Here is a 14,862-nt window from a genome sequence, read left to right as displayed (position 1 = left end):
AATATAAATTACAGCAAAACAAAAATAGTTGATACTCCTGAACACTGGAGTGTATAGATAAAAAAGTATTATCTTTGTACATATATTATAGCCAAGAAGACTTTTTGCTGCAAACATTTCCATTAACTCTTCTCTACTAATACCATTTTCTCTTAGTTGATAAAACACACCTTCCTCTCTCAAACAAAAAAAAAAACAAAAAAACAAAAACTATGATGGTCAGAGAAAGAATGTGCCATATTTTGCAACATCCCCTCATGTTCTTATGTCAGAAATGTATCATTATAAAATAGATTCACAGTGAAATATTTCAATAACATATCACAGCTTAATAATGTTTCATATTTGAGTTAAAGAAATAGCACTGATTTTGCTATATCTTAAGTTTAAAGTACTGAAAGTTTATGATTATATAAATGTGGTATAATGCATATCTAATTAACAGATTTGATAGCTGTTTATTAAATCCATATTGGATAATAAAATAATAATTAAATATAAAAATAAGTATAGACTAACTATATTAGTGAAATACATACTAAATTATATTCACATATTGACAAATGCATGCCTATCATTATGGGTATTTCTAGACAGCTAAAGCCCATTCAGAAAATCTGCAAAATGTGCCATAATTTTAGTACTCTGGCAAATAACATTTTAAATAATAAATAGTGGAATAAAAATGATATTATTAAGTTGGCATCTTTGACTTGAGAATTGCCCATTGCTTTTACATTTTTTTCTATGTGCTTTCTTAAGGCATTTTGGTTAAGATGGCTCCAAATGGATACATTGCCTGAGAGTGTGTAGTTTTAACATAACATTCAAAGACAGGACAATTTTCTAAAGACCTTATTTTTTTCTGTATTATCTACTGAAAATAAACTGATAGTTATCAGTTGTCATGCATCATTGCCAGAATATTTGCTACATTCTTTGATATAAGAATTTCATAAAAATGTATCCTATAAAGAATTAACAAAATGTTACTTTTTGTATAAAATAAATATATGATTAAATAATGTTTTAGTTACAGCTATTTAGCCAAACACAATGTGAATTATTCGACAATAAGTATGGGATATCATGTATTTTTCATAGTAAACTATTTTTATTTATGATTATATATAATATTATTCTCAGTCAAACATTAAATACAAAGCACATTCCTAAAATTAAGTGCACATATTGGACTTCTGTTATGGAAAACAAAAATTTAATTTATTTTATTTTTTTTTACTGTTTTGTCCCACATGAGCTTGCTTATATATGTAAAAAGAAAGTGTTCCTTAGTTTTTTGAAAAATAAATTAGCCTCTGTAGATGTCGTGATTATACACCAGCAACTCAGGATAATAAATTAAATATTCAGAAATAAACAGTATTTACATGTAAAAGCAATTATAATAATTAATTTAAATGCAAAAAGTATCATTTGTCTTAGCTTTTCTCTAAGTACTGCCTCAAAATCACTTTTCTTATGAACCACAATAAATAGATGAAGTAGCATTAATGTCTCATAAGTATTCTTGTATTACAAATTAAAAATCTTAGTTGCTCCAAGACCAAATGGTTAAGATAAAAATTAAATCACCTGTGAAGCCTAAACTCCAAATACAAAATGAGGAATTATACAGAAAAATTATGAATGATAATATTATTCTGCTCAATTTCTAATATTATCTAAGGAATTTTTATTATTTGATCTGACTTTTTTGAATGTTTGAATAAATTAGTAGCAGTATATTACTTTAAAATAGAAAAAATATATATAATTTGTATAAGTACCTAGAAGTTTAATGAGTATGTCAAAATCTGGTATATTTGTTATAGAGTAATATTACCTAATATTTATCAAGAACATGATATATACTCCATATACTTCCACGCTCTTTGCATACTAATGTATCAAGTATTAAATCAATTTCATTCTCTAAACAACCCATTAAAGTAGCAGTACTTTTATTCAATTTGACAATTTAGAAAACTGAGAAAGATCACTAAACTGATTGTGAATTTGTTGGTATAATGTTTGTGTGGCAATGTTCCTCTGTATGAGTAGGGATGAAAAGAATTATGTATATACAATAGTTGTCCTTTCACACATGGTTTTCATAAAAACTCTACTCTTAATTCACGGTTAAAAGTGGTGCTTGTAACTAAGACTATCATTTCAAAATAATGACTGTGACCTATTTTTTTTTTGGTTCTAGAAAAAGATAATATAATTGCTCGAAATTATTATACCAATTTCCTGAGATTCCAATTTAAATCTCTGTAATTGTATTCCCCAGAAGTCCATATTACATGCGACCTTTACACTGCCATTGTTTCCAGTACTAAAAATATATTATCGCATCTTTCTGGAAGTAATACCCTTCTATTAGTAAACTGTCTAATATCTTAGATGCTACAATGACTGATTACAGAATTTTATTGAATGTTCATATCATAGACAATGTAAGTGTCATTGAAAAAGCCCTTAAAAATTGGTTGCACCATTAATATAACTTCCCTACTCCTACCGAAGATCCAGATAATAATTATGTATTATATACTATATTATGCTATGTATATATAATTTGTCAATATTTAACTTGAGAAACTTGGAGAAATCAAGCATTTTTCTCTTTTAGAAATAAGTTTATTGTTTTATTAACATATATTCTTACCAGGTAGCAAAATGATTCTTCTATTCTGAGATTTTAAAGATTTTTTAACTAGGAATTAATGTTAAGTATTTCCAAATATTTACTATTGAAATGACTAGAGTTTACACATTTATTTTCTTGTTGAGATATATAATGTCAGTAATTTTCCTAAAGGTAAATTATTTTTAGGTTTTGAGAATGCTCAAAGTAACAATTTTTAAAATGTTATTTACTTCATTTTGATAAATGCACCATGTTTATGTATATTAACATTAAAGAAAGTAGAGTGATAGAAATTTAGGTACTCTCTGTTTCATCTTTACAACCCTTCTGCTATCCTACTTTTTTATTGTTGTTAAAATGTCCCTGCACATTTAAGACAAGATGTATGTCTTACAGCCATAATATCATTACTGCAGAGAACTTAATCAATATAAGATCTATTGTCAATGTACTCCTCTCTCATGATAAGTTGTATTTTTTAAATTTTTAAGTTTTTAATTTTGTGGGTACTTAGTAGGTGTCTATATTTATAGGGTACATGAGATATTTTGATACAGGCATACAATGTGAAACCACCACTTCGTGGAGAATGGGGTCGAAATCCCCTGAAGCATTTATCCTTTGTGTTATAAACTATCCAATTGCAATCTTTTGATAATTTTATAATGTATCATCAAGTTATTATTGATTATAGTGACTCTGGTGTGCTATCAAATGGCAGGTCTTATTCATTCCTTCTAATTATTTTTGGACCCATTAACAATCCTCACCTCCCCATTCCCAGCAAAACCCCTACTACATTTCCCAGCATCTGTTAACCATCCATCTACTGTTTATTTTCAAGAATTTTATTAGTTTTAATAGCAAAAACTGCAATTACTTTTCCACTATCCTAACATTGTTTCAATTTGTTATTGTTTATTGTTTATTTTATTATTGTTTAATTTTAGATTGTTTTGATTTTTAAATCCCACAAAATGTTAGAGCATATAATGTTTGTCTTTTTGTGCTTGGCTCATTTCACATATCATAATGATCTCCATATCCATTGGTGTTGCTGCAAATGGCAAAATCTTATTACTTACGATGGCCAAGTGTACACTCCACTGTGTATAAGTACCACATTTTCTTTATCCACTCATCTCCAGATGGACAATTATGTTGTTTGCAAATCTTACTATTGTGAAATGTGCTGCAACAAACATAAAAAAGTGTAGATATGCCTAAGATATACTGATTTCCTTTATTTTGGGCATATATGCAGCACTGGGATTCCTGGATTATATGTTAGCTCTATTTTTAGTTTTTTAAAGAACATCCAGACTTTTCTTCATAGTGCTAATACTAATTTACATTCCCACCAAGAGTGTCCAGGGTTCCCTTTTCTTCACATCCTCACCGTCATTTGTTAATGCCTGCCTTTTGTATATAAGCCATTTTAGTTGGGATGAGAAGATAGCTCATTGTAGTTTTGATCTGTATTAATTTGATGATTAATGATGCTGAGCACATTTTCATATACCTGTTTGCCATTGTATGTCTTCCTTTGGAAGATGTCTATTAAAATCTTTTGCACATTTTTAGTCATTTTTTCAGATTTTTTCCCTATAAAGTTATTTGAACTCTTTAGATATTCTGGTTATTAATCCCTTGTCTGTTGGGTAGTTTGCCCAACAGACAAGGGCTGTCTCTTCACATTGTTGACAGTTTTCTTTGCTGTGCAGATTTTTAATCTGATGTGATCTCATGTGTCCATTTTTGCTGTGTTTGCCTGTGCTTGTGGGTTATTGCACAATATATATATATTTTTTCCAGATGAATGTCCTAGAGATTTTTCCTGTTTTCTTGTGGTACTTCCAGACTTTGAGAACTTAGTTTTAAGCCTTTAATCCATTTTTATTTGACTTTGGTATATGGTAAGAGATACAGGTCTGTTTCAGTGTTCTGCATATGAATATCTAGATTTCCCAGTATCATTTATTGAAAAGATTACATTTTCACCAATGTATGCTTGTGGTAGCTTTGTTAAAAATAAGTTTACTGGGCCAAGGATAGTATCTCTTGCCTGTAATCCCAACAATTTGGGAGGCTAAGATGAATCACCTGAGGTCAGGAGTTCGAGACCAGCCTGGCCAATACGGTGAAACCCCATCTCTACTAAATATGGAAAATTAGCTGAACACCGTGGCGGGTGCCTGCACTCCCTGCTCCTCAGGAGGCTGAGGCAGGAGAATCACTTGAACTGGGAAGGTAGAGGTTGCAGTGAGCCCAGATCGCACCGTTGCACTCCAGCTTGGGCAATAAAAATAAAACTTCATTTAAAAAAAAAAAAAAGAGTTTACTGTATGGATTTGTTTCTGTGTGTCTGTTTTTATGCCAGTGCCATACTGTTTTGGTTACTCTAGCTCTGTACTATAATTTGAAATCAGGTAATGTGATTCCTCCAGTTTTGTTCTTTTTGCTTAGGATAGCTTTTACTATTCTGGATCTTCTGTGGTTCTATATAATTTTATTTATTTATTTATTTATTTTAATTTCTGTGAAGGAAGCCATTGGTATTTTGATAGGGAATAAATTGAATCTGTACATTGCTTTGCGTAGTATGGACATTTTAATAATACTGATTTGTCTAATCCAAGAACATGGTTTTTTTGTTTGTTTCTTTGTTTGTTTTTAAGGATCATTTTCTATTTCTTTCATTAGTTTTTTTTTGTAGTTTTCATTGCATAGATCTTTTACTTCTGTGGTCAATTCATAGGCATTTACTTTTATTTGTGGCTATTGTAAATAAGATTACATTTTAACTTCTTTTTTAGATTATTCACTGTTAGCATACAAAAATGCTGCTGACTTTTATATATTGATTTTGTATTCTGCAACTTTACTGAATTTGTCTATCTGTTCAAACAGTTTTCTAGTGGAGTCTTTAAGTTTTTCCAAATAGAAGATCATATCATCTGCAAACAAGGATTATTTGACTTCTTCCTTTCCAATTTTGATGCCTTTTATTTCTTTCTTATGTCTGATAGCTCTAGCTAGAACTTCCAGTACTACATTGAATAACAGTTGTGACACTGTACATTCTTGTCATGGTCAAGATCTTAACGGGAAGCCTTTTTTCCCCCCATTCAGTGTGATAACAATTGTGTATTTGTTGAATATGGCTTTTATTATGTTGAGGTATGCTCTTTCTATCCCCAAGTTCTTGACGAATTTTATCATAAAAGAATTCTAAATTTTATTAAGTGCTTTTTCAGCATCAATTTAAATTATCTTATGGTTTTTGTCCTTATTCTGTTGATATGATGTATCACACTGATTGATTTGCATATGTTGAATCATCCTTGCATCCCAGTTATAAATCTCACTTGGTCATGATGAATGATCTTTCTAATGAATTTTTTGTTGCGTTCAGTTTGCTACTATTTTCTTGAGGAGTTTTGCATCAATATTCCTCAGAGTTATAGACCTGTAGTTTCCTTCCTTCCTTTCTCTCTTTTCCCTCCCTCCCTCCCTCCCTCCCTCCCTCCCTCTCTCTCTTTCTTTCTTTTCTTTCTTCTTTCTTTCTTTCTTTCTTTCTTTCTTTCTTTCTTTCTTTCTTTCTTTCTTTCTTTCTTTCTTTCTTTCTTTCTTTCTTTCTTTCTTTCTCTTTCTTCCTTTCTTCCTTTCTCTCTTTCTCTCTCTCTCTTTCTTTCTTTCTCTCTTTCTTTCTTTTTCTTTGTGTTTTTGTCCATTTTTTTTTGTATCAGGACCTTGTAGAATGAGGTTGAAAGCATTCCTTCCTCCTCTATGTTTTGTATCAGGGCCTTGTAGAATGAGATTGAAAGCATTCTTTTCTCCTCTATGTTTTAGAATAGTTTGAGTAGAATTGGTGTTAGGGAAACCATCCGCTCCCAGGCTTTTTTTTTTTTTTTTTTTTTTTGGTTCTATTTTTACTGGGAAACTTTTTAATATAGCTTCAATCTTGTTACTTGTTATTGGTCTCTTCAGGTTTTTCATTTCTTCTTAGTTTAATCTGTATAAGTTGTATGTTTCTAGGAATTTTTCAATTTCTTCTAGATTTTCCAACTTACTAACATATAGTAGCTACTAATAATGATCATTTGAATTTCTACAGTATCAGTTGTAATGTCTCCTTTTTCATTTCTGATTTTATTTATTTGTATTTTTTTCTGTTTTCTTAGTTTGGATAAATGTCTGTTAATTTTGTTTAACTTTTCAAAAAAACTTGTTTCATTGACCATTTGTATTGTATTCTTCATTTCAATTTCATTTATTTCTGTTCTGAATTTTTTATTTCTTTTCTATTAATTTTGGGTTTGATTTGCTCTTGTTTTTGCATTTAAGTTGTGTTGTAAGATTATTTATTTGAAGTTCTTTCTTTTTTTTATGTAGGCATTTAGTACTATAAACTTTTTCTGAGTACTGCTTTTGCTGTATTCCATGAGTTTTTGTGTTTTCAATATCATTTGTTTCAATAATTTTTTTCAGTTTTCTTAATTTCTTCATTGACCCACTGGTCATTCACAATCATAATGTTTAATTTCCGTGTGTGTTTGTATTTTCCCCAACATTTCTCTTCCTATTGAGTGCTAGTTTTATTCCATTGTTGTCAGATAAGATGCTTAATAGTATTTCAATTTTTTGAATGTTTTCAGACTGTTTTGTGACCCAACATATAGTCTATCCTTGAGAATGATCCATATGCTAAAGAAAAGAATGTATATTCTGCAGCTGTTGGATGAAATGTACTGTAAATATCTATTAGATCTATTTGGTCAGTAGTGCAGAATAAGTCCAATGTTTCTCTGTTAATTGTTGTCTGGAATATCTGTTTAATGTTGCAAGTGGGGTGTTGAACTCTTGGGCTTTCAAGAGATAAGGTCTATTTCTCTCTGCAGCTCTAATAATATTTGCTTTATACATCTGGGTGTTCCAATATTGGGTGCATATCTACTTAAAATTGTTATAAATTCTTGCTGAGTTGACCCTTTTATCATTATATAATGACCGTCTTTGTGTCTTCTTATAGTTTTTTATCTTGAAGTCTATTTTTCTCTGATATAAGTATAGCTACTGTTATTCTGTTTTGGTTTTCATTGACATGGAATATATTTTCCCATCCCATTATTTTTAGCCTATGTATGTCTTTGTAAGTGAAGTGTGTGTGTGTGTGTGTGTGTGGGTGCAAGTTTTTTTTTTGTTTTGTTTTTTGTTTTTTTTTGTTTTTGTTTTTTGTTTTAGTGAACCGATTAATAGGTCTTATTTTTTCATGCACGAAGCTATTCTATATTTTTTATTGGTGAATTTAGTCCACTTACATGCGATGTTATTATTGATAAGTAAGAATTTACTCTGGTTATTTTGTTATTTGCTTTCTGGTTGTTTTGTAGTGTTTTCTTCTTTCTTTCCTTCCTGTCACCCTTTCAGCGAAGGCAATTTCTCTGGTGATGTGATTTACTTTCTTGCTTTTCACTTTTCGTGTCTCACTGTATGTTTTTGGTTTGAGACTACCATGAGGGATTGAAAATACTATAGTGTAGCACATTTTGACCCGATGACAACGTAACACTGTCTGCATAAACAAACAAATGAAAAGAAAACTAATAAAAAATGGTACCACTTAAGTTTGCCTCCTTGCTTTTTAACTTTTTGTTGTTTCTATTTATATCTTATTGTAGTGTCCATGTCTTGAAAAGTTCCTGTAGCATTATTTTTGATTAGTTCATCATTTGGTCTTTGTACTTATTATAAGAGTAGTTTACACTCCACAGTTACAGTGTTATGATATTCTATGTTTTCCCATATGCTTACCTGTGATTTTTGAACCTTTATATATGATTACTTAGTTGCCCATTAATGTCCTTTTCTTTCTGATCGAACTATTCACTTTAGCATTTCTTACAGGACAGGTCTGGTGTTGATGAAATCTCTCAGTTTTTGTTTGTCTTGGAAAATCTTCATTTATTCTTCATGATTGATTTATTTTTTTAATTTTCTTTTTTATTTTTGCCAGGTATTCTATTACTAAGAGGAAAAGTTTTGTTTCTTCAGCACTTTAAATGTGTCATGTCACTCTCTCCTGGCCTATAAGGTTTACATTGAAAAGTCTGCTGCCAGACATGCTGGGCCTCCATTGTATTTTTTTTTTTTTTTTCTTTTCTTGCTTCAGGATCCTTTATTCATCCTTGATTTTGTGGAAGAAATTTAATTATTAAACACCTCAAGATAGTCTTTTGTTTGGTATTCTATAACCTTGTGTGTGGATACTGGTATATTTATGTTTGGTAAATTCTCTGTTACTGCACCCTTTGAATAAACTTTATACCCCAATCTCTTTCTTTACCTGTCTTTTAACATTTAGATTTGTCCTTTTGAGGCTATTTTCTATATGTTATAGGCATGGTTTATTGTTTTTTATTCTTTCGTCTTTTGTCTCATCTTATTGTATATTTTCAAATATCCTGTCTTCAAGTTCACTAATTCTTTCTTCTGCCATTAAGAGACTCTGCTGCATTCTTCAGCATGTCAACTGAATTTTATAGCTCCAGAATTTCTACTTGCTTATTTTCAATTATTTCAATATCTTTGTTAAATTAATCTGATAGAATTCTGAATTTCTTCTGTGTTATCTTGAATTTCTTTTAGTTTCCTTAACATAGATTTTCAATTCTCTGTCTGAAAGGTCACATATCTCTGTTCCTCCAGGATCAGTCCACAGTGCATTATTTAGTTCATTTACTAAGGTCATGTTTTCTGTGATGGTGTAGAAGCTAGCAGATGTTCTTTGGTGTCTGGGTCCTGAAGAGTTAGGTAGGTATTTATTGTAGCCTGCATAGTCTCAGATTATTTGTACCCATTCTTCTAGGGAAGGTTTGAAGATACTTGAAGGGACTTAGGTATTGTGTTCTAAATTGTATCTGCTTTAAGAGACACATCAAGCCCAATAATGCTGTTGTTCTTGCTGACTCATAGAGGTAATGCCTTGATGATCTTAGATAAGATCTGGGAGAATTATCTGGATTACCAGGTGGAGATTCTTGTTCTCTTCCTTTACTTTCTCCTAAGCAAACAAATTCTCTCTCTCTGTTCTAAGACATGTGGAACTGGGGGTGGAGTGACATAAGCACTCCTTTGACCACCACCAATATGACTGCACTGAATCAGAGCTGAAGCTAGCACAGCTCCGAGACTCACCCAAGGCCTGCTGTAGGCACTTGTGGCTACTGCCTATGTTTTCTCAAGGCCGTGGGGTTCTACAATCAGCTAGTGGCAAGTCTAGCCAAGTTTGTGTTCTTCCCTTCAGGATAGCGACTTCTCTCAGACCCCAGGTAGGTCTAGGGGTACCATACAGGATTCAGGTACTAGAGTCAAAAACCTTAAAAGTCTACCTGGTATTTCATTGTTCTTTGGCTGTGCTGGAGTTCAAGCCACAGTATGCAGTATGCCCCACTCTATCCTCTCCTTTGCAAAAACAGAGGAACCTCACCCATAGCCACCACCAACACAAGCCACAGAGAATATTGCCAGACTATGCCATGTTTTCCTTAAGGCCCAAGGACTCTTAAGTCAGTTTGTGGTGAATGCTGTCTGTGCTAGGACTCACCGTTCAGAGAAGTGGGCTCCTCTTTGGCCCAGGGAAGGTCCAAAAATGCCATCCAAGGGTCAAGTCCTGGAGTCTGGTACCCCAAGAGCCTATTTGGTGCTCTGCCACTCTGTGGCCATGCTGGTACCTAAGGTGCAAGGCAATGTCCCCTAACTTTCCCCTCTGCTTTTCCCAATCATAAAGACTTTCACCCCACTGCGCCCACCCCAAGCTGATAATATGCAGTCTCACCTGAAGCCAAGAAGTCTCGAGGTTCATCCAAGGCCCTTGACATTGTACATGGGTATCACTGCTGTTTATTCAGTGCCCAAAGGCTTTTCAGCTAGCAGGTGATGAATGCTGCCAGGACTGGGTCCTTCCCCTCAAGGGAGTGGGTTCTCTTATGACCCAGGTGTGTTCAGAAATGTTGTCCAGGAGTTAAGGCCTGCAACATGGCTCTCATGACCCTGAACTGTGTGCTCTCTTCGACTGTAGCTGAGCTGGTATACTAGATGTAAGACAAAGTATTTCCCACTCTTCTGTCTCCTCTCCTCAAGCAGAAAGGAGTCTCTTCTGGAGCCACAAACTGAAGCCTGAGTTTAGGGAAGGGCTGATGCCAGCATTCCCTTAGCCTCTCCAGCTGGTGTCTCAGTAGGTTGCATACCTCCTTATTTCACTGTCTCTAGGCCCAGTTCTGCAGTAGGATGCACCAAAGAGTTGCAGTCCTTATGGCCTAGACTGTCTTTCAATTTTACTTAGAGACGTAGAGCACATTAGCCATTGGCGGCTAGGTTTGCAGGAACTCAAGTTCTGATCTCTGGGATTGGGGATTCCCCTCTGGCTAGCGCTGGTTTAAATGAGCTCTCTGTTGGCAGGGGTCAGTAGAGTTTGGCTTGGTTTTTCTTTCTGCTCTAACAGGACAACATTGGGTTCAATGACTCACAATTGTGGCGCTTCTCCCACCACCCAAAGACGTTCTTTGCACCACACCACTTTGCACCATTACTTTGTTTACATAAACGTAATATGGCTATAAATCCTCTTCCAGTGACATCTTATCTGGGACTATGCTTTTGGTATCTTCTAGCTCTGTGACCCCTTGTATGTCAGCATGTCTTTAGTCACATATGCTTTCCCAAACCATGTGTTTTCTTCATGTTCAAATCTTTCATAATTTGAACAATGTATACTACTTTAACAGCATCACAAGCAATATTTTTAGCTAAATATTCTAGCCAGCTTTAAATCATCACAATAGAACTTGTATATAAAATATAGACCATTCTGTTTCTAAATATGTATACAAAACAAATAGAAAATAACAGTTTACTGGTACTAACAATTCATACTTTAAATAGAACACTTTATGATGAAATTTTGCTGTAAACAACAACTCATAGTTTAAATGTAGTAGTGCCATGTTCTCTGTATAACTTATGGGTATGGCACTCTCAGGGAGGCAGTGGAGAATAAAGGAACACTTTAGAACTCTATAGAGTTTCTGGAATACTCATTCATTCATTTATGCAACAAATGTTTATGGTAAGTACCAGAATAAATTTTAAAATTACAAAAATAATTGCCCGTCATGGAGCTCATATGGTAGTAAATAGGAAAAAGCAAAATTAAGAAAAATAAGTAAACTTATAGAGAGCTGTGTAAGTTCTATGTAGAAAAAATAGACCCAGAAGTGTAGAAGTATAATGAAATGTGAGGTAGGATTTATAGTTTCAGGTAGAGGAAAAAAAGCCCTCTCTTGGGAGGTGGCACTTATGTTAAGACCTGAAGAATATGAAGAGATGAGCACTGTAAGTATCCAGGGAAAGAAGCTCTCATAAAGAGGAAATACCTTGACAATAAAGGCCCTGAGGCTTAACTATGCATTACATGTTTGCATAAGGAAGTAGGCAATTATAGTTACAGAAAAGTAAGAATGAGAGAAAATAGTAGCATGTGAGGCTAGACGAAGCAGGGTATTCCATGGTTAAAGCCTGACATACCATGGGAGGATATATCTTTGTAAGGTGAAAATTTGAAGGGATCCTGCTGAGTTAATCTATGTGAGAAATGATAATGTCTTGGAACAGGGAGACAGCAGTTGATGTATGGAAAATTAAACGACTAAGGAAAATATTTTGAAGTAGAGTTTATAGAAATTTCTGATATACTGGGTGTCATTTTTAAAAGAGTAAGACATGTTAGTAATGACTCAAAAGTTTTTAACTGGATGAATGAAGTTGCTATTTACTGAAAGACAAGCCTCAAGTGTTCATTTGGGCCAGGTCCATAAGATTCTGAAGTAGAGATGCTGACTGAGCGGTTTTATAAATGTGTCTGAAATTGAAAGAGAGATCTTTGTGTCTAGTTTAAAGGGTATAGTTAGGTGTAAAATAAACATTTTTGAAAGCACAAAATAAACAGGGGAAGAGGAAACAGTGTCACAGTTCTAGGGATTGGGTAATCATGACATAAAGCACAAAATAAGTCCGGATAAGAAATTGATATCAATACTCACAATGTAAAAAATGTGTTTATGTCTTGGGTGGAGGAGTGTGGAAGTGGGAGCAAAGGTAACATGGTTTAGACCAAAAAAAAAAAAATGATGACTTAATTGTTTGCTTCGATTAGTTTCACCACCACAGAGACTGGCTGTCTGCAGTTAAGTGATTGAACATCTCATGCCATGATGAAGCACTTATTTCATTTTATAAAATATTAGCTTATTCTCAGTAATGTTTTAGTTTAGTCACGCTAGCTGTACATGTTTTAGAATTTGTGAATTTGACAATCATATCTTCCCTTTGTATAACAGAGGTCTTCTGCTTCAGTGTCAATATTAATTATGTAAACAATAATCAGTTTCAAAAACTTTCTACTCCATACATTTCAGAATATAGCAAAATTATTGTTTTTCCCAAAACACAATGCTCTATAAAATTTTTACTGTTTGTCATAGATTGCAAATTGTTTTATCTTCAATGTTGAATATGTTAACTGAATTAGTAATAGCATCATAAATAACATCAAAAATGTCTTTTTTGTCTAAAAAGTTACATCTCTAGAGATTTTTTCTCTAAAGATTTAATTCCATGAAATAGATTGAAAATCAAATTATTATAAGAATCTAGCCGGGCGCGGTGGCTCAAGCCTGTAATCCCAGCACTTTGGGAGGCCGAGACGGGCGGATCACGAGGTCAGGAGATCGAGACCATCTTGGCTAACACGGTGAAACCCCGTTTCTACTAAAAAAAAATACAAAAAACTAGCGGGATGAGGTGGCGGGCGCCTGTAGTCCCAGCTATGCGGGAGGCTGAGGCAGGAGAATGACGTGAACCCGGGAGGCGGAGCTTGCAGTGAGCCCAGATCCGACCACCGCACTCCAGTCTGGGCGACAGAGCCAGACTCCGTCTCAAAAAAAAAAAAAAAGGAATCTAATTTCGACTTGAATACCAGATAACACTGTTATAAACTTGAATAATACATCTTTTAATGGATTGTATATTCTATTTTTTTTTTTTTTTTCAGCCCAGAGGTCTTTTATTTATTTATTTTTTTAAACACCTATTATGCCATGAATTCATAGGGAATAGGTTCCAGCAGCTCAGGCTCCTTCCCATTGGTTCTCACAAAGTGTGTTTCTCGGGGTGGAGCAGGCTGGCGCTTCAGTGGAACCCAGGTACCGTTCTCTTTGGCTTCTTTCTTTTTCTGATCATTTTCCTTCAGGCCTTTCAGGAAGCTATCTCAGCTCTTAGATTGCTTAATGTGCTCAATACGCACATTAATTCTCTTGGCAAGAATCTTGCCCTTAACTTGTTTGTTTACAACAATACCAACAACATGTTGGGTAACGTTGTAGACTCTCCCAGTTTTGCCATGGTAACACTTGTGGGGCATTCCTTTTTGAACAGTACCCATTCCCTTGATGTCTACGATATCACTTTTCTTATAGATTCGCATATACGTGGCCAAAGGAACAACTCCATGTTTTCTAAAAGGCCTAGAGAACATATATCGGGTGCCTCTCCTCTTTCCCTCTGTATTCGTCATTTTGGCGAATTACTGGAAGATGGCGGTTCCGGCCCGGATTGTATATTCTTAATGTGTAAACACTTTAATAATGATTGCTTCATTTTCGTAAAAGGCAAGAAAACCTGGACAAAATAATAAAGAAATCTAAAAAAATTTTGATCTAAATGAGAAACAATGTCTACAGAGACATTTGTATATGCACCTTTTTAAGCCGCATGCTTTCAACAACATTTTGACAGAGTACTCTGAAAAAACAGTAATTTATTTTAAAAAATATATACCAGTATTTCTTCAGTAGATTTTGTTTCATATGTTTGAGAACATACTACACCTGCCATGATGGATGAAAAGTGGAATAAAATACGTTGCACATTTTGAAATAAAAGTAATTGCAGACTTACACTCTATCACAAGTTACTAAATCCTCAGAGTACGAGTATTCAGACTACCGTCTACATATTGTACATTTGTACATGTGTACATATTTTGCTGAACCTATAATTAACAATTTTTGAGTGGGCAAAAGCTGGAAGCATTTTTCTTGAAAACTGGCACAAGACAAGGATGTCCTCTCTCATTTTACTCTTATTCA

The 14,862-nt window shown here is 33.7% G+C and overlaps 1 pseudogene; it reads right to left on the bottom strand.

The window, feature by feature from the left end:
• Positions 1–13,750: 13,750 nt before the first annotated feature.
• On the bottom strand, positions 13,751–14,305 carry LOC107130435 (large ribosomal subunit protein eL21-like; annotated as a pseudogene).
• Between the last annotated feature and the right edge of the window lie 557 nt (positions 14,306–14,862).

Source organism: Macaca fascicularis, chromosome 1 (assembly GCF_037993035.2).
Source record: "Macaca fascicularis isolate 582-1 chromosome 1, T2T-MFA8v1.1".
Classification (NCBI taxonomy): Eukaryota; Metazoa; Chordata; class Mammalia; order Primates; family Cercopithecidae; genus Macaca; species Macaca fascicularis.
The sequence above is the reverse complement of the archived record's forward strand: the minus strand, read 5'-3'. Positions and strand labels throughout refer to the sequence as shown.